Source organism: Hylobates moloch, unplaced genomic scaffold, assembly GCF_009828535.3.
Source record: "Hylobates moloch isolate HMO894 unplaced genomic scaffold, HMol_V3 SCAFFOLD_13, whole genome shotgun sequence".
Classification (NCBI taxonomy): domain Eukaryota; kingdom Metazoa; phylum Chordata; class Mammalia; order Primates; family Hylobatidae; genus Hylobates; species Hylobates moloch.
Window position 1 is genome coordinate 26,684,766 of NW_026652288.1, and position 23,472 is coordinate 26,708,237.

Genomic DNA, 23,472 nt, shown 5'->3' on the forward strand with positions numbered 1-23,472 from the left:
GGGTTTACAGGCATGCACCATCACGCCTGGCTAATTTTGTAATTTTAGTAGAGATGGGGCTTCTCCACATTGATCAGGCTGGTCTTGAACGCCCAACCTCAGGTGATCCGCCCACCTCAGCCTCCCAAAGTGCTGGGATTACAGGCGCAAACCACTGCACCCAGCCCAGATAATTTTTTTTTTAATCCTGACGTATACTAAGAGTTTGGAATGGATGTTTGAGGGGAGGAGAATACAGGTCACTCAGCAAACATGAAGCACCTACTTCGGCCATGCTTTGGAATTTAAAAATGACAAATATAAGATACTGCCTCATCCCTGCCCTTGAATTCATGTTATAGTTTTAACACAACCCACTGTAATCATGAAATGTGGTATACGTTCCATAAAACTAGAATCAAATAGGATCAATTGCATCTTACTCATTGATATCCTTGTGAAGACTGTGTAGGCCAGAAGTGAGAAGATGATTTGAAACCCTTCTGTTTCCTACATGGAGTGTTGATTCTGTATAATGTGTTGCTTCTCTCCTGAGAAATCCAGGGTTCTGTTTTATTTCCTATTGCACATGTTGTACTTCCATGCCCTTTTTATATTCTGCTACTTTCCCTAGTTTCAGTTTAGTCATAGGGATTGTATAGCTCCCACTTTTCCTTTCTCTGGAAATACCATGCATGTTTTAACTGGAAGACCCTGATGAGGTAAAATATTAGGATGTTATTAGCCAGGTGTGGTGGCTCACACCTGTAATCCCAGCACTTTGGAAGCCAAGGCGGGCAGATCACCTGAGGTCAGGAGTTTGAGACTAGCCTGGCCAACATGATGAAACCCCATCTCTACTAAAAATACAAAAACTTAGCCGGGAGTGGTGGTGTACACCTGTAATCCCAGCTACTCGAGAGGCTGAGGCAGGAGAGTTGCTTGAACCCAGGAGGCAGAGATTGCAGTGAGCCGAGATCGCGCCACCGTACTCCAGCCTGGGCGACAAGAGTGGAACTCATCTCAAAAAAATTTAAAAAATTAGGACATTATTAAAATAAAACCAGAAACTGGTTTGTTAAAGCTCCTTTCTTAACTATCTGTTCTATCATCAGTCACTTCAGGCTGTTTGGTGTCAAAATTACAGAGTCCCCCACCATATTACACCAGTTTCTGTACTTAGAGCTAAGTCCTTCTCCAGGTCACAGAAAGAAGTTGTTCCAGGGATAGAAAAACTTCCTCTTGAGGGGAAGTTCTGGGGAGGTCAGGAGGATGTGTAGCTCCTGCCTGACATCCCTAACACTTCAGGTGGTGACTAAACTCTTGGTATGGATGTGACTCTCTCCCCATGAGATTGCCAGGTTGAAGACCAGCTGAGGAGTCATCTGCCCTCTTCTCAGCCTTACCAACTTGATTTTTGCTGGATTTAGGAAATAGGACAGTTCTAGTTCTTTATCCTGCTACTGTAGGCCCTGCTTGGCCATGACCATTGATTGGGTCCAAAAGCTCATGCCTGGCAGGAAAGCAAGAACTCATGGTGGATGTCTTGAGAACCATGCTTCCTTGAGTAGAAGATGGGGCTGTCCCCCCAGACAGAGACTAATTGAGAAGACTGACATTAAGGAATGCTTCCAGAATACCCCAGAATTTGGCTTGAGCCCTAATCTTTGTGTGTGGGAGCTGTCCAACATTTCAGCATACTTTTGCATTTGCCTACTTTGAAAGAAACATGATAATAATCTGGCTGTCTTGACTGTTTTACTATGTGCCATGTTCTGAGGAAACTGACACAATTCAGGATCTAGCCTCTCAGGTCTTTTGATCTGATAACTTAATTATCAGCTTTTCTTGAAGTCACCAAGCCCTGAGAAAACTGACTTACATTTATTTGCTTAGGCACATTTGTACCCGAAAGTCAATTTAATAAATATACTTCTTCCCTGTATCGTGGTGCCTTGAAAATCAGAAAGGTAATCAGAGCTTGGTTTATAAACATGAAATCAGAGCAAATACAGTTGGAAGTTAAGAAATGATGTGTTATCCACACCATGGTTCAAGCTTGATTAATTCTCTCTCTACCAGAGGAGACATCATTCATCCTAGTGACCAGAATACCAATTCCAGCTAAGCAGAGTGCTACTCCATTGGACAGTGTTACAGTTGCACTAACATAGTTTTCCTTTCTAACCATCTTTTTCTCTAGATTCCATAATAAGCCATCCCTTTTTGTAATTGCCATTACAATCAGCTTCTACATCATGACATCGTTACAGTTTGCCAAGTTTGTAGCTTATTTTACACTGATAAATTTTAAGTAAGTCCTGCTCTGTGACATCTAGGAAGACATTGTAGTTTTATTTACAATATCTCCAAATCACTCTATTTCTCCTGATAGGTAATCCTGTCTATAACATGTAGATACTTATTAACTCATTAGCAGGGATTGGCAGACATTTTCCTTTCTTCTTCTTCTTCTTCTTCTTCTTTTTTTTTTTTTTTTTTTTTTTTTTTTTTTTTTTTTTTTTTTTAAGAGACGAGTGAGGTCTTACTCTGTCTATCACCCAGGCTGGAGTGCAGTGGCAGGATCATGGCTCACTGCAACCTTGAACTCTTGGGCTCAAGTGATCTTCCCGCCTCAGCCTCCCGAGTACCTAGGACTACAGGCACAAGCCACCATGCCCAGCTAATTTTGTTGTTGTTGTTGTTCAAGACAGAATCTCACTATGTTGCCCAAGCTGGCAGACATTTTTTGTAAGGGCCAGATAGTAAATATTGTATGCTTTGCTGGCCATATTGTCTCAAGTCAAAACTATTCTACTCTGCTGTTGTAAAATGAAAGCAGCTATAGACACTAGGTAAATGAATGGGTGTGGTTGTGTTCCAATAAAACATCTTGACCAAAAGGGAGGCTCTAGCTCATAATTTGCCAGCCCCTGCTTATTAGTCATAATCGCAGAGGGGACTCTATTCTTTTTTTTTTTTTGAGATGGAGTCTTTCTCTGTCCCCCAGGCTGGAGTGCAGTGGCGCGATCTTGGCTCACTGCGAGCTCCGCCTCCCGGGTTCACGCCATTCTCCTGCCTCAGCTTCCCGAGTAGCTGGGACTACAGGCGCCCGCCAACACGCCCGGCTAATTTTTTGTATTTTTAGTAGAGACGGGGTTTCACCGTGTTAGCCAGGATGGTCTCGATCTCCTGACCTCGTGATCCGCCCGCCTCGGCCTCCCAAAGTGCTGGGATTACAGGCTTGAGCCACCGCGCCCGGCCGGGGACTCTATTCTTTCCTCGTTTTGCTGCAGTCCTATTTTGTCTTAGATATTAATAGGATGTTTAAATCTTCAAAAGTAGTTTCCACTCTCCCCTAAAAGAACTCAGAATCCTCAGAGAAATGCCTTGCTTCAAGACTGAGGCAGGGAAACTGCAAGTTGATCCTGGAACAAATTATTCTTCTAGAAAGTAAGGAACTTACCAAAGAATGATGGGATGTGTCAACAAGACTCAAGAGCCAGCTGTAAGGGGCTCCCACTGTGGCCACCGATACTGGGAAACTATGAACATCAAAATAAATGATAATAATGTATTATAACCCTTTGAATAAAATAATCATCTATGAGTTTATACTGGCCTAAATAAATAAAAGGAAAAATAAATGGAGGAGGAAGGGATAGCTCTTCCTTTATGATGGAGTCAAAAGTTAAGAACAGTTCTCAAGTAGGTTGGAGGGCAAATCAGAATGGGGACTTTTTCAAATACCTGAGGGTCTTTCTAAGAGGGGTGTGTGTGTGTGTGTGTGTGTGTGTGTGTGTGTGTGTGTGTGTTGGAAAAGCTCCCCGCAAGATACTAATGGGCCTTTTCTGTTTGGGGACCACTGATATTCGGGCCACAGAAGACAGTGGAAAGATAGCAGAGGGAAGTATGTCTTCAGCTTGCTTGGCCCATTCATGCCTGCCTATTGCCTCTATTCCTTGTTATCCTCACCAAGATATTTGGCCATCTTGGAACCTGGTGAGTCCAAAAGGAGGAGCTCCTGCCTCTGGGGTTTGTTCTTGGGTACCCATAGAAACAGATGAGACATTAGAAGATAGGAATTTTATTGTATTTTATTTTATTTTATTTATTTTATTTTATTTTTGAAACAAGGTCTTACTCTGGAGTACAGTGGTGAGATCATAGCTCACTGCAGCCTGGATCTCCCGGGCTCCAGCTTGATCCTCCCCACTCAGCCTCCCGAATAACTGGGAATACAGGTGTGCACCACCTTGCCCCACTAATCTTTTTTATTTTTAGTAGAGATGAAGGCCTCACTATGTTGCCCACACTGGTCTTGAATTCCTGGGCTCAAGCGATCTTCCTGCCTCATCTCCCAAAGTACTGGGATTACAGGTGTGAGCCATCACGCCTAGCCAACAGGAGTTTTCTTAACTAGCAGAGACTAACCCTACAAGGTTTCCTTCTTAAACCCTTCACCAGGGCCGGGTGTGGTGGCTCACGCCTGTAATCCCAGCACTTTGGGAGGCCGAGGTGGGCAGATCATGAGGTCAGGAGATCGAGACCACAGTGAAACCCCGTCTCTACTAAAAATACAAAAAATTAGCTGGGCACGGTGATGGGCGCCTGTAGTCCCAGCTACTCGGGAGGCTGAGGCAGGAGAGTGGCGTGAACCTGGGAGGCAGAGCTTGTAGTGGGCCGAGATCACACCTCTGCATTCCAACCTGGGCGACAGAGCGAGATTCCGTCTCAAAATAAATAAATAAAAATAAACCCTTCACCTGAGGAACAGAAAAATACCTGGAGGGAAAGTATCTAGTGAAGAAATGGTTCTCACTTTCTGGGGATCTTCAGGAGAGAAAAGACAAGCCCATTAGCAGAGAAATTAAAGTCAAGTTGTGAAGTAAGCATTTAAAATATTTTTATTCTATTTTGAACTAGTGTAGATATCTGGAGACCAAAGTTGTAATATACATGATATGTGATCCCTGACTTTAAGGCACCTATCTGTTTGGGAAGATATTTGAAAAAAAATTAAATGGCAATAGTATAAAGTGGCAGTCCCCAACCTTTTTGGCACCAAGGTTTTGTGGAAGACAGTTTTTTCATGGATGGGGTAGAGGGTGGGGGTTGGTTTCAGAATGAAATTTCCACCTCAGATCATCAGGCATTACTTAGATCAAGCTTGTCCAATCTGCAGCCCATGGGTTGCATGCAGCCCAGGACAGCTTTGAATGTGGCCCAACACAAATTTGTAAACTTTCTTAAAACATGGAGTTGTTTTGTGATTTTTTTTTTTTTTTTTTTTTTTAGCTCATGAGCTGTCCTTTGTGTTAGCGTATGTTATGTGTGGCCTAAGACAATTCTTCTTCTTCCCTTGTGACCCAGGGAAGCCCAAAGATTGGACAGCCCTGAGTTAGATCCTCATATGGAACATGCAGCCTAGATCCCTCAAATGCACAGTTCACAATAGGGCTTGCGCTTCTGTGAGGATCTGGTGCTGCCACTGATCTGACAGGAGGTGGAGCTCAGGCAGGAATGCTCCCTGTTGCTGTGCAGCCTGGTTCCTAACAGGCCATGGACCCATACTAGTCCGCAGCCTGGGGGTTGGGAATCCCTGGTAGAAAGGATAGTTTGGTAACTTAAATGTTGTGTAGCAGGGTACATATATGCTTAATCCACAAGTGAATTATGTAAACTCAATATTTACTAAATGTAGAGGAGTAAGGAATTGCTGAAGGCTAGAGAGGTCAACGAAGACAGAATAATAGAATTGTTGCCTCTATTAGAAGGGACCTCAAGAAGTCACCTAAACATAAAATCTCAGCTAGTCCAGCCTTCAGTCTGGTCCTTGATCCCGATAGGGCATGCCCACAGGGTGTCATCAGCTTGAAGACCTGCCATGGTGGGACCTCACCCTTTCCTGGGGTAGACATGCTGCCTTTAACCAGCACTACTGAGAATGTTTGTCTTCAGTGGGTCAACATCTGTTTTTCTGTATCTTCAACACTTTGGTCACAGTTTTACAAACGCTGTGGTCACAGAAAATAAGTGTAATCATTACTCTTCCTCTGGGCCTTTAAGTCATTAAAGGCATTTCTCATGTCACGCTGAGTTTTTCTTCTGCCTCTAAGCTAACCCCTTAGTTTCTCCACCAGGTCCTCGGCTGACCTAGATTGGAGCATATCCACTCCACTCACTGTCATGGTCTTTCTCCTTTAAACAGGCTTGCTTGTGAATGTTATTCTAAAAGTTTGCTGCACAGAACTGAAGTCAGTATTACAGGTGTCATCTGACAAGCCCAGAGGGGAGCAATATTATCACTCTCCTCATTCTAGAAGAAGGACTTTATAACCAGATATCTAGTTTCAAATCAGTTCTGTTCTCACTGGCTGTGTTACCTTGGGCATGTTACCTAAGCTCTCTGAGCCTCAGTTCAGTTCTGCTAATATCTGAGAACATTCCATGTGCTGGACACCATGCCAGACAATAGGGCTGAAAAAAATCCCAGCCCTCAGGAAGCTCCTAGTGATGTGGAAGAAATAGACACGTACTTCTGTGTTAGAAGTATGTCCACACATTATTACAGAAGTACCCAGAAGGCTAGGCTAACCCAGCCCAGAGGAACAGGCTGGGAGTCAGGGAAAACTTTCCAGGGGAGTTGACACTGGAGACAGTACATGCCATGTAAAATCCTTATGTCTTTTGCACACAGTTTTGCAAACCTTATGTCTTCTGCCAAATATCTTCCATTTGTTTTGTAAGATACAAATGCAGAACCTAATATGTGTTTATTTGGAGTGGTTTAGCTTCTTCCCATAGCCTGTCACAGCACTTTGGAATCCTGATTCTGTCAGCTAGTGCTCACAGAAATGCTGGGACATGAGCTTGGCCTTGAAAGGAGGAGAGCATTCCAGTACAAGCCAAGGCAGGGAGGAATTCAGTATTAGGGAGACTGGCAGGAGGAAGAACGACAGTCTGACTGAAGTGAGGGGCTTGGGGTTGGAGACATCAGAGAAAGGGTTTGGGGAAGAAGGAAGTGGAATTGATCCTACAGATGTTTGGTCTTGATCCTACAGAATAGAGATATAGAGAGCCATTGGTGCTTAGGGGAAGGAGGTAATTAAAGCAGTGTTTTTGGAAAGTTTGTCTTGCAATGAGGAGCAGGGAAAGTTGAAAGAAAAGGGACCAGAGACAGGAATACTATCCAGTCACAAAATGGCAACAACCTGGACAAGGATGATGTCAGTGAGAATGGAAGGGACAAGATGAATGAGAAAAATCAATGACTTGATGACAAGTTGGCCAAAGCAAGAGAGTCAGGATTAGGGTCCAACTACATGCACTTTTTTTTTCTTTCTTTCTTTCTTTTTTTTTGAGACAGAGTTTCACTCTTGTCACCCAGGCTGGAGTGCAGTGCAGTGGTGCAATCTCGGCTCACTGCAACCTCCTCCTCCCGGGTTCAAGCGATTCTCCTGCCTCAGCCTCCCAAGTAGCTGGGATTACAGGCATGCACCACCACACCCGGCTAATTTTGTATTTTTAGTAGAGATGGGGTTTCTCCATGTTGGTCAGGCTGGTCTCGAACTCCTGACCTCAGATGATCCACCTGCCTTGGCCTCCCAAAGTGCTGGGATTACAGGCGTGAGCTACTGCGCCCATCCCAACTACATGCACTTTTAATGTGACTGACATCTCATGGATTTTTTTTTTTTGGCAGATTTTTTAACCATTTTAGTGGATAATACAAATTTGAAATACAAATTAGCTCTAATGTTTTACCATAAAACATTTCATTGTTTCCATATTATCATTACTAAGGTTTCCATTTCAGTTCTGAATATCGTTCTCAATAATTTACAACTGCAGTAAGGAAGAAAAAATATTGTTTTCAAACTACTTATCTTTCTACCAATTCTCAGTTGTTAGTTCTTAAAAAATGACTTCACAAAAATTTTTAAGATGCTAATAACAAATTTCCACTTAAATATATGGATGGCTGATACAAATAAATGTATGGGTTTGTGTTGCTATTATGCTTTCCCTAGATAACAAAACAATAAAAGAAATTTTAGTAATATCAAGTAAGTACTGACCAGGTGAGTACTGTGAGACAGAGTCATGAAAAGGTTTTAGGGGTCGAAAGACATGGTTTCTGCTCAGAGGACTCACCGCGGAGCAAAGGAGAGAGACCCGTGGACAGATAAGTACAAGGCAGGCTCCTGTGAGAAATGACAGAGGTATGAGGCTGTGGAGGCCCAGAATGTTCTCCATTATGACCCGATGAGGAGGGAGGAGGGAAGTGGAAAGAGGAACAAGGGTAGAAGAGAAAGGAGAAAAGTGAAAGACTTAAAAACAAGGAGGGAAAAGAATGAAGAAGAGTTACAAAGAAAATAGCTTGCCATTTTTTTTTTTTTTTTTTTTTGAGACGGAGTCTTGCTCTGTTGCCCAGGCTGGAGTGCAGTGGCGCGATCTCGGCTCACTGCAACCTCCGCCTCCCGGGTTCACGCCATTCTCCTGCCTCAGCCTCTCCGACTAGCTGGGACTACAGGCGCCCGCCACCACGCCCGGCTAATTTTTTGTATTTTTGGTAGAGACGGGGTTTCACCGTGGTCTCGATCTCCTGACCTCGTGATCCGCCCGCCTCGGCCTCCCAAAGTGCTGGGATTACAAGCGTGAGCCACCGCGCCCGGCCAAGCTTGCCATTTTTTACACCTAATAATGTATGAAGTACTTTCAGATTGGTTATTTCATTTGATTCTGCCAAGAAGGCAAGAGATGAGAGACAGGAGGAGGAGGAGGAGGGAAGCAAGGCCCATGACCAGGAGGAGAAGGAGCTGCACCACGAAGAGCTCAGAGCCCCTCTGACCTCCTGGGCCGGTGCAGCTGCCGGTGTCCGCTGGTGGAGGTGGACCTCAGTGGCCCTAGTTAGAAGCCAGTGGGACCTTTTAAAACCAGAGCTCCAGCTGGGAAGTCTGAACCTCCTGGACAGAAAGCAACAGAAGCCAAGTAGTTATCTTGGCAACTATTGTCAAGGACTCGTTGCTGCCTGACCACAAGATTTATCTAATTATTTATCTACCTTGTTTTATTTTTTTAACATTTTGTTTTTTCTCATCACAGAAGTAAGACATATTCGCTGTGGAAAATTTTGAAAATTCAGATGAACCCAAATATGAAAATAAAAATCCCATATAACCGTACCATCAGACAGAACCACAATTATAATTTTAGAATGTACTTCACATTTTTCTTCAATGACTGTTGATATATTTTTGTGCTGTAATACAGTCATACATTGCTTAATGATGGGATACATTCTGAGAAATGTGTCTTGTGATTTTGTCATTGTGCAAACATCATAGAGTGTACTCACCCAAACCTAGATGGTATTGCCTACTACATACCTAGACTGTAGGCATAGCCTATTGCTTCTAGGCTACAAACTTGTACAGCATGTGACTGCACTGGATACTGTAGACAATTGGAACATAATAGTTAGTATTTGGGTATCTAAACATATGGTCTGGGCATGGTGGCTCATGCCTGTAATCCCAGCACTTTAGGAAGTTGAGGCGGCAGGATCACTTGAGTCCAGGAGTTAGAGACAGCAGTGAGCCATGGTTGCACCACTGAACTCCAGTGTGGGTGAGACAGAGTGAGTTCCTATCATTCATAGATAGATAGATAGATAGATAACTGATAGGCATATAATTGATAGATAGGTGCATAGATCTAAACATAGAAAGGGTATGGTGAGCTATGATTGCACCACTGCACTCCAGCCTAGGAAACAAATCAAGACCCCTTCATTCATTCATTCACTCATAAATAAATAAATGCATATATACACACATACATACATACATATATACATACATACCTAAAACTAAACAGCAAGGGTACAGTAAAAATGCAGTATAATCTTATGGAACCACTGTCGTACATGCAGTCTGTTGTTGACGTAAACATTGTGATGCGGTGCGTGACTGTGTTTTCCCCCGGCTTAATGGACTGTAAACATCTTTCCATGTCTTTATCAGTTGGGATTGTGTTTTGAAACAAGTACCAGCAAACCCTGTCAACAGTGGCTTGAACAAATGGGGTATTTTGCTCGTGAGGCAGGAGTCTGAAAGTAGGAGGTCTAGGCTGGTGGAACAGCTCGAGGACGTTGCCAAGGACACTCCTGCTGTCTTAGGCGGCTGTGTTACTTTACGGTCTCAAGGTGGCTCATAACTCTCAGGGAGGCTGAGAAAGCAGGCATTTTGTTTTACTGGCCTCTCTATTGGAGATGGGCACGGAAGAAGAGTGTTGGGATGGGAGCTGAGTCACCCAGCCAGCAGTGCCGGCATCATTCCATATTCTAGAACATCCCGCTTTTCAGAGTGGCATTGTTTGGATGTGTCACAATTTATTTAACAATTCATTGTTGGACATTTCTGTGGTTTCCAGTTTTTCATTATTATAAACATGCTAATATCTAAAGTTTTACACAATCTGTAATTAGTGATTCAGTATAAAATTCCTAGAAGTGGAATTAAGGTCAAAGAGTATATAAAATCTAAAGGCTTTTAATCTTTTTTTTTTTTTAACCAAACTGCCCTCCAAAATGGCTGTACTAAATTATATTCTCACCAATCATGTTTAAAAGAGCCCGTTTCCCTGTACCCTCAAAACCAGGTTTTTTGTTCTGTCATTAAGCTGTTATACCATGCCCAGTAGTGTGGGTTTAACTTTGTATTAGCCCTGACCAGACTCTGAACTGCCATCTTGGAACCCAGAGCAGTTGCACCCTTCTGTGTTGCACCTCGGGGTGCGGGTCTGCAGGCTGTCCTGTATGCCCAGGCAGGCTGGTGGGGCCCTTGTGCTGATGGGCACTGCAGAGGACCCATGATGTTTCTTGTGAGCATGCACCTCGCTCATCTGTTCTTGTTTTGAAAGTCCTTTCTGCCACTGTGAAGTCATCATTTGTCCCATCTGAGTCCTAATTCAAGGCCATCCTGGCTTATCTTAGATTGAGATGCACCTGGGAACTGGCCTCTTTTGATACAGTGCACCCCACATCCTCACACGTTGTTCTTACTGGCCTACCTCAGGTATAATGGCCTTGCAGGTCTGTGTCATCGTCTGTAACAGAGAAGGCTGAGAAGACGGTGTCAGTAGATTCTGGGGACATTTTAATCTATTAAGCTGCTTTTGAGACGTACTACAGTTTCCTGGGGAGGTGGCCAAAAGAGTGAGTGATCCCTATGCATCAACACTCTTTGAAGTGATTACTAACTGGTGAGCAGTTAGCCACTACGTACGGCCCTTCTCATCCAGTGAGGAGTCAGCCGTGGGTGAGACAGAAGGACTCCCTGAACTGCAATGCTCTGGCCAGATTCTCTGTATGCACACAGTGGTGTTTCAATATTCATGAGTGTAGGCAGATAGTCACGAGTAACCAAATGAGCAAGGAGTCCAGGCAAGACAGGCTGAATGCAGAACACAGGCCAAAGCCCCAGACCACATCACTACCCCTCTAAAATCAGAACAAAAATCAGAATTCTGATTCCAGGAGGGAAATGATAAGGATTCTATTTCAATGCTCCCTTCAGGACCTTACCCTGATTTCTTGAGAGGTGACACCCTCAAGAGAGAAGCACCATCTTAGGGAATCAGCTGTCTACGAGCTTTCCTCGTAGGCATGGCTTTGTGCTTCTCTGTCAGTTACCATCACCACTTGGAAAGGGAAACTACAATTTATGAAGCACCTGTTGTCGATCCAGCTAATGCCAGGAAGGTGATACCTGACCAGTCACTACTGTCAAACTTCCAGCTCACGGCTTCTACCCAGATCCCTCACTTTCCCCATGAGAGAGTGCTGCTCAATATGGCATCCACAAAATCAGTCCCTCACACAACTTACCTATTTAACAATATCACAGCCCCCATCCCCTTCTCCTTACCTAATTTCATTGTTACCGGCCCCATGTCAAAGATTATTTAAAACTCCCCGGCTGTCAAAATTCCATTAACAACTTCTGACCTATAACCGTCACTCACTGAATTGACGCGTGTGAGGTTCTGTGCGGATGCTCCACTTGAGTTAGCTTGAACCTTCACAACAGTCCGGCAGCATAGGTATTTTAGAATTATTAGTAATGTTGAGCATGTTTCATATGTTTTTTGGCCACTTACACTTCCCCTTCCACGAGTCGTCTGTTGAGAGGCTCTGTGCCCACGAGCCATACACATAGTGATGTCCAAAAAGCGCTTCTATAGGCAAAGAGAGGCCGCCTTTGCCCAGAGGATCTCTCGTGCCTGGGAGGTCGTGAGAGGCAGAGCTGGAGTTGGGTGCTGTGGAGTCCTTTTCGCCACCTTTTTCATGCACCATGCTGCCCGTCCACATAGCTCAATGTGCCCGTTTATTTCTTAGGAAATACACCACAGGGCTACTATTTAGGTAGTGCAATTAAAGTTTACTTTCTGAATTCTCTATTTCCCCTACCTTTAGCAGAAAACTTGGGAAAGCCTAAGTCATTTTCCACTTCTTAGCCCCTTCCTCCTCCCCCCTCATTTTCTAGGCAAAAATATGATAAGAGAGTAGCTTGGAAAATGTCTAGCTTTGTTTTGGTTCTCTGGTAATGTGAATTTTTCCCATTGTTACCAAACTCCCACTTTTTCCACATCAAAATACATTTCATGATAGCTGGAGTATGGCAACAGTACTCCTGAGTATAGGCAGGCGCCACCATGCCCAGCTAATTTCTATTTTTGTAAAGATAGGGTCTCACTATGTTGCCTAGGCTAAAACCTTCTGATAAGGATATTTTCTAGTATCTCATGTTTAGAGCAAATTACTAGAATAACAAGGATCTAGTAAAAAAAAAAAAAAAAGTAAATGCCATGGATATGTCTGGGATCAGTACAGATTTATCCCAGGATACTAGATCTTTAGTAGAAGGTATGAATGGTGAGAATTCCTCAGCAGGATTTCCGGATGTTTGTTAGACATGAGCACCCAGATGACTTGTGGGTTCTCAAACTCGACAGCCCAAAACAGTTCACAGAAGAGTAAATATATATGGGTAATAAACATAGAAATATGTTCTCCCTCACTAGTAATCAAAGAAACATTATTTTAAAGAATAAAAAAATACTTTTCATTCATTCAACACACTTTTTAAAATAATAACAATGTTGGTGTTAAAATGAGCACTCATAAACTTCTGGGGAAAAAATGAAAGGTACAGCCTTTATGGAAGCCGTTAGTCCTTAAAAAATATATCATGCCCTTTGAGCCAGTAATTCCCTGCCCAAGGAAGTAGTCACAGATTTAGACAAAAATTGAATGTTCAAATGTATTAATTCCAGGACTATCAAAAATCAAAATGCCCAGCAACTAGAGCTAATGTAATAATAGCATGGAATATTATGCCCCATGGAACATGATGCTTCCTAATATCCTTAATTATTCTTTGAAGTGTCCACAGCATAATCTTAAGTGAGCTTGTGGTCTTCACTGCACTCTCAAACCTGCTCTTCCTGCAGTTTTCTCCATCCTTCCAGTGGCTTGGGCAAGAAAATTTGGGATCATCTTTGACCTCTCTCTCTCACATCTCATAGTGCTCTGCAGCAAATCCTCAGTCTCACATTTTGTAGGATTCTCCCTACTTTCCAGGCCTCCTGCAAAGCATGAACTGCAAAGGCTTGAGGAGGAAGGAAAGCAACACTGAACTCCCTTGAGTGGTTAGGGTTTAGTTCCTAAATTAAGGCACAGTTTTCCTTTTCCTTGAATTAAGTTAACTAACTCTTCCTCCTAGGGCAGAATCAATGGGCCAAATGGCCTCATTGAGAACATGACATCTAAAGGGAGAGTGGCAGGAGTCAAAGTATTATTATAATGAATAGAAATAGGTGAGGGAGAAAGTAACGGGATTTCATTGGTGGCAACCCTACTTGGTGAGAAATGTTGTATATTTTCAGTGAGCAACAAATATTATACAGCATGGAGGACCATCAAATTTAAAAGAGACCTTAAAACCAAGTGTGTGTCAGCCGGGTGCAGTGGCTCATGCTTGTAATCCCAGCACTTTGGGAGGCCGAGGCGGTCAGATCATGAGGTCAGGAGATCGAGATCATGCTGGCTAACACGGTGAAACCCCGTCTCTACTAAAAATACAAAAAATTAGCTGGGTGTGGTGGCGGGCGCCTGTAGTCCCAGCTACTTGGGAGGCTGAGGCAGGAGAATGGCGTGAACCTGGGAGGTGGAGCTGGCACTGAGCCAAGATTGCACCACTGCACTCCAGCCTGGGCAACAGAGCAAGACCCCATTTCAAAAAAAAACAAAAACAAAAACAAAAAACAACCAAGTGTGTGGAAGCCATTAACTTAGCTGCTGTGGCTATTAGACAAGTAGGCTTTGCCACTGGGTGAAGAGAGACTTAGTAGACTACTGATGTCTGATAATTCCCATTATTGGGGAAGAAATGTAATTTCTTCTCAACCTTCATAAGTTCATAGTTGGGACAGACCCCTGTAACAAAAGACAGATCAGCAAAAGAAAAACAAGCAAAGTTTTTTTATTTTGTTTTTCTCTTCAGAGACAGGGTCTCACTCTGTCACTAAGGCTGGGGTGCCGTGGCATGATCACAGCTCATTGAAGCCTTGAACTCCTGGGCTCAAACAATTCTTCCTCCTCAGCCTCCCAAGTAGCTGGGACTACAGGCATGTGCCACCACGTCCCATTATTTTTTTTTTTTTTAATTTTTTGTAGAGACGGGGTCATGCTATGTTGCCCAGGCTGGTCTTGAACTCCAGACCTTAAGCAGTCCTCCCGCCACAGACTCCCAAACCACTGAGATTATAGGCGTGAGCCACCATGCCTGGCCAAGCAAGTTTATTAATGTGTGGAGGGCACAGAATGCAGGAGAAACCCCAATGAAAGGCAACTGCAAGGCAGTGGCATCAAACTCTGGCTTATATGCCATCTTCCAAAAAGAGCAATACATTTGTAGAGAAATGACAGGACAGAAGAAAGCAATTTTAGGCTTCCAAAAGGGGGAAACTATGGGAAGTTAGATACATGGGAAGAAACCGATGGTGTAAGGTTTGTTTACAGATTCCTCTGGTGCTGTGTCTGGGCTGGTAAGAACTATCTCCAGTAAAGAAGAATTTATATCCTGTCTTTAGGCAGAAAAGCAGGAGAATAGAGCTCATCCTCTATTTGCTGCTCTTTAATTACTTTTAGCTCAAAAATAAGTCAAATAGGCATATTTTGGGGTGACATATTCTGGTTTTCCTTTACCTTGAAGTTGAGTCATAACACCAAAGGTTTGTCTATATCTTGCATGTACAAATAGGTAGAAAGGTTTATGATAATTAGGTGAGCCCAGAGTGGCAGGTTGTTGAAGGGCTAATTTAATTCACAAAAGGCCTCTTCATGTTTAGAATCCCAAGGAAGAAGTTTGGACTTGGTTAAGTTATCCTGTGATGATTTTAGAAAAGTTGTAAACCTGCTATCCTCATTAGCCAGGATTCTTCTTAATTGTCTCTTAGGAGTAATTGGGAAAGTTTTGAATGGCTGGTGGTCTGTCAGAAGTAAAGGATTTACTGCGCTGGGATAAATTATGTTCTGCATAACGAACTTTATTTTGACAATATTGTAATTTCCCTTTGAAAACCTTATGCCCTTTCTGAGAAAACAGTAGATAGCTGGAACAGTCTTGGAGCTTATCTTTAGAACACAACAAAAGGTCATCCACATGTCAAACAAGAGTAGAATAAGAGAGATATTTAAGGTCCTTGAGGTTGTCGTTAAGGACTTGTGAAAAGTACAGAGGGGGCCCCTGTTAATCTTTGGGGCATCACAGTCCAAGTATACTGTTAATGTTCCCAGGAGAAGACAAACAAATATTGCCTATTTTGATCTAAAGGAATACTAAAAAAAGTAAAATACATATCTACAACTGTAAAATATGCAGCTTCAGGAAGCGCTGGAGATAAAGGGGTATTTGATTCTCCTCAGAGAATGACTATTCTATTTATGACCTCAAGGTCCTGAGCAAATCTCTATCCCCACCTATTGGGTTTTTTGACTGGGAGGGTAGGGATGTTACGAGGACTTGTTTAAAATATGGTGAGTCCTTTCTCTATCATGCTTTTGACTATCTCAGTCCTTCTTTAGCTCTGGTTTAGAGGGTTTGTACAAGTTTGGGTAGAAATTTAGATGGATCTTTCTGAATCTTTATGGATTCAGCCCCAGTAATCCTACAGACAATAGGATGTTTGAAACTCTGTCCTCTTTCTGTTCTCAAGTGCCTCTCAAACAATTTTGTTCATCAAAGCTTCCTTGACTGGTAACTATAATTCTAAATTATCCTTGGTGAAATTATGGCATCTAGAAAAGTAAGGCCACAAATTTGAGTGACAGCGTAAATGCATTTAAGAAGCGAGAGCCTTCTGGGCTGGGCACAGTGGCGTGTGCCTGTAATCCCAGCTACTTGGAAGGCTGAGGAGGGGGATTGCTTGAGCCTAGGAGTTCAAGACCAGACTGGGCAACATTGTGAGACTTCATCTCAAAAATAAATAATTAAAAATTAAAGTTATGAAATTTATTTTAAAAAGAAGAAAAAATCTGAATTTGGATTTTTTGGAGGGAAAAAGAAGCAGAAATCTTATGAAGCAGGAGTACAGGTTTAAGTTTAAACTGAGACAAAGCCATAATTCTAGGAACAGTCAGTCCAGAGTAACTCAGGTTTAACTCCTCCTGCCCTAAGCAAATGCCTGGGCCTTCCAACTACAAACTCCAAGCAAATTAACAGTTCCTAGAGGACAGAAAGGTTTGGAGAGGAGAACTCTCCCAGAGCCAGACCTCCATGGACAAAGCAAGAGAAGACTGAGGAAAGTTCTCACAGGGTGTATTTGTAATCACCCAAAACTGGAAACAACCCTGACGTCCTCAGTGGGTGAATGAGTAGACTGTGGTACATCCATATGTGTGCCATTGTTTGGAATACTACTCAGCAATAAAGAGGAACCATTAATCCGTGCAACAACTTGGATGGAAGTTAAAGGCGCTATGCTGAGAAGAAAAAAAGCCAGTCTCAAAAGGTTACTGGATGATTTCATGTATATAACATTGATAAAATGACAAAATTATAGAGTGATGGGGAACAGGTCTGTGGTGGTCAGGGGACAGGGTTGGGGGGAGGGCACAGCTGTAAAGGGGTAGCATGAGGGAATTTCTTTGAGATTATAGAACAGGTCTGTATTCTGGTAGGGTGGTGATTCCATGAATCTATCCATGTGATAAAATTTCATGGAGTAGATGCCAAAAAAAAAGAGTGTGTGTAAAAACTGATGAAATCCAAATAAGGTCTGTAGTTTACTTACAAATGTGCCAAAGTGGATTTCCTGGTTTTAATAATTGTTATGTAAGGTGTTACTGGGGGAAGCTGGATGAGTAGACATGAAATACATGAGAATTATTTGTTCTGTTTTGCAACTGTGAGTCTAAAATCACTTCAAAGTACAAAAGTTTACAGAAAATTGGAGGGACTCTCTTGGGAATCTCTTCAGTTTTTACTAGAAAAGATAATATAAAATCCTCTGCAGAATTACAAATTGAATGCAGTTTCTAAGCACTGTAATTTCATTTGTTGTAATTTTGATTTGGAAATTATTTTAACTATCGTATTAGCAATATTTTGTATTGTTGACTAAAATACTATGTACCTGAAAAGAAAATCCTCTGGAGATTTTCCCTTCCAGATAAAATAACTCCTTAACAATGGCATACAGAGCTACTGGTGATGTGGCTTTCGTCTGCCTTTTTAACCACATCTCCTTCTGCCCCAACATGACTCTGGGATGAGCTACTTGCAGTCCTTTCCCTCCTCCCCATGCATTCCCCTTGCCTCTTAACTCTTACCTGCCTGGGCCGGGCGCAGTGGCTCACGCTTGTAATCCCAGCACTTTGGGAGGCCAAGGCGGGCGGATCACGAGGTCAGGAGATCGAGACCACGGTGAAACCCCGTCTCTACTAAAAAATACAAAAAATTAGCCGGGCGTGGTGGCGGGCGCCTGTAGTCCCAGCTACTCGGAGAGGCTGAGGCAGGAGAATGACGTGAACCTGGGAGGCGGAGCTTGCAGTGAGCCGACATTGCGCCACTGCACTCCAGCCTGGGCGACAGAGCCAGACTCCGTCTCAAAAAAAAAAAAACTCTTACCTGCCTGATGAGTTTCTCCTCCAAGTCCCAGTTCAAACCATGTTTCCTTTACAAAGCTTTCCCTGATGCAGGAAGCAGAGTTGCTCCAGCAGCTCCTGTATCTGGAGTTGGAGCGTGATGTGTTGCCCTTTGGTTATTTCATTCAGTTGTCTAGCTCTCACCTAAGTTCATTAATTTCTCGAGGGCCCAGAATGGGTTCATTTCTTCCTATAGGTCCTGTGCTGGCACAGGGGCTGGCACACAGCATTGGGTGCTGAAGCACACACTCCACAAATGGTGATGAGTGAGTGATTGAATCTGAAGCTCTGCAATGTCCTTAGAAAGCAATTTTGTCTATTCTTCCTGCCTTAATACAATAATTTCCCACAAAACCAAGCATTAAAAAGGGCTCTGATTAACCACAGTTAAACAAAGTTAATCAATACATACAATATTATTTTCCAAACATTCAACTTAGTTAAGACTTTATTATATAAACACATTTCCCATCTTGCTTTTCATTTGTGATACAGTGTTGTGAGTAGCTGGAGAAAGATCATGAGTCACACTCATGGGTCTTGGACAGATAAAATCTAGAACTTGAGGGTAGGATATGGAGTCTGAAGGGGGATGGGTGAGATGTTGAGATAAGGAGCATAAGCCTACTTTTAATCTATATTTCTTTTTTTCTTTTTCTTTTTCTTTTTTTTTTTTTTTTTGAGATGGAGTTTCGCTCTTTGTTGCCCAGGCTGGGGTGCAGTGGTGTGATATTGGCTCACTGCAACCTCCGCCTCCCGGGTTCAAGCCATTCTCCTATCTCAGCCTCCCAAGAAGCTGGGATTACAGGTGCGTGTCACCACGCCCAGCTAATTTTTGTATTTTTAGTAGGGATGGGGTTTTGCCATGTTGGCCAGGCTGGTCTCGAACTCCTGACCTCAAGTGATCCACCTGTCTCGGCCTCCCAAAGTGCTGGGATTATAGGCATGAGCCACAGCACCCGGGCCTAATCTATATTTCATTTCAAATTTTAACTGAAAGAACCAAAATGCACTCCATCCCGCAGGCAGTCACTCACTATCTACTGAAGTGCTGCAGCAGACACACATGGCTGTGATGACAAACGCCTGATGTCCCTCTCCAGCTTCCTCCTGGGCAAGTGACTGAGGACTCCAGAATCATCTGCAGGTCTAGCTACTGTCCCCACACTCCAACAAGATGACTCAGAGTTTCATCATTTCTTATTGCACCATCTAATGACCATATCACCACCTCTGGTCTGGTAGCTTCATTAAACAGAGCAGATGACCTCCTCTTTCAAAGTGGGCCCTCCCTTGGCTCCTAAGACATCACCTTCTCTCCACCTCCTCTATTTTCATCGCGTCCCTAACATTCCTCCAGGACTGAGTCATTGGTCTTATGCTCTTTTTTAAAAATAAAAGTAATAATAAATATGTTTCCCATGTCCAGAATTTCCCATTTTCTCTTCGCTGCTTTCTGGCATCCTGTCATCTTTAAAGGCCCAATTAGGTGCCACCTTCCACCAGAAACCTCTAACTGCTGATCCCCCTCTCATCTTTTTCATGTGCCTGGAACACTTAAAAGTCAAAGGTGCTTTCACTATTTAGCACTTCATATATTCTGCTTTGTGGCATCCCTTGTTATTTTATAAATTACTCTTACCTCTTCAACCAAAGAAATGCTCCTTAATAAAGACAAGACCCATGCCTTGAAATGATCCCATGTCCTCATGATGCCTCACTGGGTGTTGAGCACATTTTGTCAGTGGTCAGTAAGCACTTGCTGGTCGAGATTAAGGCAATGCTAGGCCAGGCCTGGTGGCTCATACCTGTAATCCTAGCACTTTGGGAGGCTGAGGCAGGTGGATCACTTGAGGTCAGGAGTTCAGCCTGGCCAATATGGTGAAACCTCATGTCTACTAAAAATACAAAAATTAGCTGGGTGTGGTGGCACACACCTGTAATCCCAGCTATTCGGGAGGCTGAGGCAGGAGGATTGCTTGAACCAGGAAGGTATAGGTTGCAGTGAGCTGAGATCATGCCATTGTACTGCAGCCTGGGCAACAAAGCAAGACTCCATCTCAAAAAAAAAAAAAAAAAAAAAAAGAGAGAGAGAGAGGTTAAGGCAATGCTGCAATGTCTTGAAAAAATAAGTATAAAGAAGAAAACTGGGCCAGGCATGGTGGCTCATGCCTGTAATCCAACACTTTGGGAGGCCGAGGCGGGTGGATCATGAGGTAAAAAGTTTGAGACCAGCCTGGCCAATATGGTGGCCCCATCTCTACTAAGAATACAAAAATTAGCCAAGCATGGTGATGGACGCCTGTAATCCCAGCTACTCGGGAGGCTGAGGCAGGAGAATTGCTTGAACCTGGGAGGTGGAGGTTGCAGTGAGCCGAGATCTTGCCACTACACTCCAGCCTGGGCGACAGAGCAAGACTCCATCTCAAAAAAAAGAAGAAGAAGAAACCCTCTGAAATTCCCTTTCCCTCCTCCTAATTCTCAAGGGGTGAAATCTTGGCAAGTCATCCCGCTCTAGAGCTGTGAAAAATCAAATCGTCCTTCCTGCCCCAGTGTGGTGGTGTGGAAAGAGCATGGGATTTGGGTTCATTTGGCCGGGTTCAGCTCTGATCTTGCCAGTGGTTGATCTTGAACTTGGAAAAGTCACTGGAATCCTCAGCCTTCATTTCCTCATAAGCAAAATTGAGGTAACAACTCAAAGGCTTTCTGGAGCTGGATGCTGTAATCCACAAGAGTGGCGTTTCTGGTGGGAATTTCAGGCACTATGGTAGGGCAGGAGAGAAGCTATCTGCAGGCCTTCTGGAAGCTCTCTAGTGCATGTCCCCACTGGGGTGGGGGCTGACTGTCTCCACGTGGGGTTAGTCCTGCAGAACAGGCAGGTAGGGTAGAGTCTGAGGGCATGAGGAATGGCAGTCTACTAGAGAGGGCACAGAGAGTTCAACAAACACTGAAACTTAAGTTTGTCCTGGACATCTTCAGCGTTGACTTTCTGGTGGAAAGGTTAAAGTATAAATGACTGTGCCCTGTCAAAAGGGCACAGAAGTAAAACTGGGCGGATTTTGGGAGGGGACTGGATGTGGGGTGAAAGGTACGGTGAGAGCAGAGAAGAGGGGCCTGAGCCTGGGGTCAGGGGAAATTAGGCTAAACAATTCACAGGATGCAGACATTTCAGAGAAGGGTGACATATCACTTGGCCCTGGACAACAACTATAAGCCAGACAGTCCAAAGAGACATAGTTCCAAAGGAACATAAAGTGACATGGCTTATATGTGTTCCCAGAGACATGGATGTGCTTTTGGAGCTTGAAGGATAATTAAGAAAACATCAGACCCACCAGGGCTGCTGCAAACATGACAGTTCCCTTCCTAACACATCATGGCAGCTGCTGCAGCTCCCTTCCCTCTATCCTGAGGCTAGCCACAGATGGGCCAGCAGCCCACCCCCAGAGCAGACCAAGCAGAGAGGTGCTCCCAGGAGTTACCAGGTTCCACTCTCCGAACCATCTTAAAATCCTGTTGTGGGAAGTCCAGCAGCACCATCTTATATGCATTAGAGGAAGATTGTTTAAATCCCTTGCCAAGGTTCCCAAGGCTTCGTGCTGCATCTGTTTGTGTGTAGCCAGGGAGTACAGCTAGCATTCTCCTCTCCTTCCTTCTCCATGTAGCCAGTGGCACCTCCTCCGGGTCAACAAACAAAAAACGAAACCAGAAAACCACACTTGCTGAGTCCACTTGCCATCTGAACCCCCCAAACCCTAGTTTAACCTCTCCCATTCATTCATTGATTGATTCAATAAATATATACGTACTGAGAAGCTATTGTGCACTGAGCCCTGAGCCAATACTAATTGAGGAAAGAAATGGGCAACATAGCTCCAAAAGCACAGCTCTGTCTTTCTGCCTGAGGCAGCAGAGAGTGGATACCCAAGGCTGTCCCTGCTCTCTCCCTGCTCAGGACCCTGATCAGAGGGTCTGTGGGAATTGGGTCAGGGTACAGGAAAGAAGACGGTGAGTCAGATATGTCTATGTCAGTGATCTTGCCTATCAGTAAAGGTTGCTCAGCCCCCAAAGCAGGGTGATGGTGAACCTTTGGCTCCTGCCAGCAGTACTCATTATGCTCCCAACAGCCCCATGCTCAATCATACCATCATTCTGATGCTTCATTAAAACTGAGGCTTGGATACCTTCGCCTACTTGCTTGTGTCTCACAGGCAGCGAATGGCAAAGCCTGCAGCCAAGTCACACTGTCTGCCTTCTGCTGGGAGCCTTGGATTAATGGGTGACTCCGTGGACATTTGTTGACCTAAAAAGTAGGTGTTTGAGGAACTGAAAGATCTCCAGCAAAGAACCTTTAGAAAGAAAATATTGCCTTTCTATCTGCCCACCTAGATGAACCCTACTAAAATGGATTGATTTTAGCGATGAGAAATTCTGTTTACTATCCTGCAGGGTTTCCATTAACCCTCAAAGTTATGGTCAGATAGGGTGACCTAGCCAGAACCTCCCCCAAGGACTCCTTCCCTGGCTAGCAGCTACAGGGATGTGGCACCATTATCCCAGCCAGCCTGGGGAGAGCCTTGATAAGAGTTCAGATCATTATTCAGCAGGATATGTCCAGGATCCCAGTGGCTGGAACTTCAGCAGGGCTCAGGGTCTTAGAGTTGTGACCTAAAAGTGTTGTGAGAACAAAATCCTGGAGGAGTTTCAGTCCCTACCTGAACCCACAGCCGTCCAGATCCCTGTCCTGGATCTATGGGAGGGGGCGCATCCTGGGCTCCAGGCCAGCCCTGCAAATACTCCACTTGCCCCATCTCTGCATTGACTAATCCAGCTTTGAGAGGCTGAGCCTCTCAATGAGTCAGGTCCTTGCTCAGCCATAAGAAGAAGGTGATTGGCTGGGTCTGCCAGGGCTTTGTGACCCGCTGGCTGGCTCCCCAGCCCCTCAGAACCCCTCAGCCCCACCTGCACATACTGCCTCCATGCAAGTCCAGAATAACCTGGATGTGTGACTCACGGGGGTAGGGGTAGCAATTTTGCAGATTTTCCAAACAGGTGACTTCAGACCCCTGGGCCTGTGCAGGAAGGGGTAGCCCAGTGACAATGGGCATAGCCCCACTTCAGGAACGGGAAACGTGTTGGCTGGCTCTGTGGAGTTCTCTCTCTTCTGATCCCACAGCATCTGTTCCAGTTGTCTCGGCCGGTAGGATGGCATCTACAAAGCAGGCTATATGGGAAATCTGGAGCTGGGGAGGGATTGTGGTCAGGGCCCAGCTTTGGGA

The 23,472-nt window shown here is 44.1% G+C and overlaps 1 protein-coding gene across 3 annotated transcripts in view; it reads left to right on the forward strand.

The window, feature by feature from the left end:
* MAPRE3 (microtubule associated protein RP/EB family member 3) overlaps positions 1-23,472 on the forward strand; it is a 56,561-nt gene that overhangs the window by 20,888 nt on the left and 12,201 nt on the right. The window contains exon 1 of one of the 3 annotated variants that reach the window (XM_058427026.1): positions 23,253-23,393. The exons of the other annotated variants lie outside the window; for them this stretch is intronic. The gene's annotated coding sequence lies outside the window, so the exon portion shown is untranslated. Of the gene's footprint in view, positions 1-23,252; positions 23,394-23,472 lie in introns of those variants that run through there. 3 annotated transcript variants of the gene reach the window in all.